The sequence below is a fragment of the Mus pahari genome, chromosome 1 (genome assembly GCF_900095145.1).
Source record: "Mus pahari chromosome 1, PAHARI_EIJ_v1.1, whole genome shotgun sequence".
In the NCBI taxonomy this organism is placed as follows: Eukaryota; Metazoa; Chordata; class Mammalia; order Rodentia; family Muridae; genus Mus; species Mus pahari.
The window spans coordinates 79,983,475-79,986,003 of NC_034590.1; the positions used below are offsets into that span (position 1 = coordinate 79,983,475).

At 40.1% G+C, this 2,529-nt stretch overlaps 1 protein-coding gene across 1 annotated transcript in view; it reads left to right on the forward strand.

Annotated features, from left to right (window-relative positions):
• Positions 1-2,529, forward strand: part of Wee1 (WEE1 G2 checkpoint kinase) — a 21,055-nt gene that overhangs the window by 5,389 nt on the left and 13,137 nt on the right. The gene's annotated exons all lie outside the window — the stretch shown is intronic.

Genomic DNA, 2,529 nt, shown 5'->3' on the forward strand with positions numbered 1-2,529 from the left:
GCCTCTGCCTCCCGAGTGCTGGGATTAAAGGCGTGCGCAAAAAAAAAAAGAAAAAAAGAAAAAAAAAAGCGCACTACCAAACCTGACTCTTAAAATTTTATTTTTATGTGCACTGGTGTGTGAGGGTGTCAGATTCCCTGGAACTGGAGTTGCAGACATTTGTAAGGTGGCATGTGGTTGCTGGGAATTGAACTCAGGACCCCTGGAAGACCAGCCAATGCTCGTAACCGCTGAATCATCTCTCCTAACAAGGGTGTTAGGATTTTTAAGATAGTTTTACTATGTAGCCCTGGCAACATGAATTTTGAGTTGGAAGCCTTATTCCTTCTATGACATCTTCATGCCTCAGTAGTAGAACCTGTTATTTGTGTTTATGTGCCTTTCACTCAGTGTTGAGCTTCCTGGCAAGACTTGAATACTGGTTGCCTTGCTGTGTATATTTTGGTATTCCCTAGCATATAGTATAGTTTATGGGCACACAGGAAAGATTGTCTTAGTATTATCTTTAGTTGGGCAAGAATGCCAGAATGCCAAGAGATAAGCTTTGTTTTGGAGGTAGGAAGTGTAAGAACATGATATCAACATCTGAGATGGTCTCTCATGCTGTGTATTTTCATGTGGATTGCAGGTTTTACTGTGTGATCCTGAATGGCATTCTGTATTTTCAATGGCAAATCTCATGGTGATAATCTTTTTCTTTGTGGTACTAGGAATTGAACTGAGAGCCTTTCGAATGCTCTCAAGTGCCCTACCACTGAACTATATATATATATATATATATTATATATATATAATCTTCAGTTCTTTTTTGTATTTTGTTTTGTGACTGGTTTTACTAAGCAGTTGTCCAGGGTTGACCTTGCTCACACTCTAGGCAAGGCAGGACTTGATCTTAATATTCCATCTCAAGTCTTCCAGGCTTGTTCCACTAGGCCAGATTTAATTTAACATTAAACCATTCTTTTTTTATTTTTATTTTTTTTATTTTTTTTCCCAATTTTTTTATTAGGTATTTACTTCATTTGCATTTTAAATGCTATCCCCAAAGTCCCCTATACCCTACCCACCCCTGCTCCCCTACCCACCCACTCTCCCTTCTTGGCCCTCGTGTTCCCCTGTACTGGGGCATATAAAGTTTGCAAGACCAAGGGGCCTCTCTTCCCAATGATGGCTGACTAGACCATCTTCTGCTACATATACAGCTAGAGACACGAGATCTGGGGGTACTGGTTAGTTCATATTGTTGTTCCACCTATAGGGTTGCAGACCCCTTCAGCATTTTGGGTACATTCTCTAGCTCCTCTTTTGGGGGACCCTGTGTTCCATCCAATAGCTGACTGTGAGCATCCACTTCTGTGTTTGCCAGGCACTGGCATAGCCTCACAAGAGACAGCTATATATCAGGGTCCTTTCAGCAAAGTCTTGCTGGCGTATGCAATAGTGTCTGCGACATTAAACCATTCTTGAAGGTACAGCCCTGTTTATCTTTGACTAGAACTCAGTTTCTAAAAATTGAATTTTGGGAAACACATTCAAATCATAACAAAGATGTTTTCAATGAATACTTACCTTATTTAGGTTTCTCTTTTTGTGTGCTTCTAACATTAATGTTAGTTGCTCATAAAAGGACATGAGTCTGTCTATTCATTTAACTTTAGCCATTTCTTAATCCTGCTATATTCCCACCATTGGTCAGTCTAGTTACTGCTATAATTCATTAATACTTATATTAAGTAAGTGTCTTAGCGTTTTATTGCTGTGAAGAGACACCATGACCAAGGTAAAGGTAACTCTTGTGAAAGAAAACATTTAATTGAGACAGTTTCAGAGGTTTGCCAGAAACATGGCAGTGTGTAGGCAGACATGGTGCTGGAAGAGCAGAGAATTCTACATCTTAAAGATTTATTGGTTTATTTATTTTATGTATATGTATATGCCTCTGCTTGCCCAGGCCCAAAGATTTATTTATTATTACAAATAAGTACACTGTAGCTGTCTTCAGACACTCCAGAAGAGGGCGTTAGATCTCATTACTGGTGGTTGTGAGCCACCATGTGGTTGCTGGGATTTGAACTCAGGACCTTCAGGAGAGCAGTCAGTGCTCATCACCACTGAACCATCTAACCAGCCTGAGAATTCTATGTCTTGGCAGCAGCCAAGAGGAGTTTCTCCCCCACTGGGCAGAGCTTGAACATAGGCCCTCAAAGCCCATTCCCACAGTGACACATTTCCTCTAACAAGGATACCTCCTAATAGTATCATTTCTAGTGGTCCCAGCATTCGAACACATGAGTCTATGAGGGACAAATCTATTCTAACCACTGTGTAGTAAGTTTTTTTTTTTTTTTTTTTAAGTTGTCTATATGTGCTTCTACCTCAGTTTAAACAAAACAGGAAAATAAAGGCCAGCTTTTTTTGTTTTTGTTTTTGTTTTTTTGTTTTTTTGAGACAGGGTTTCTCTGTGTAGCCCTGGCTGTCCTGGAACTCACTCTGTAGACCAGGCTGGCCTCGAACTCAGAAATCTGCCTG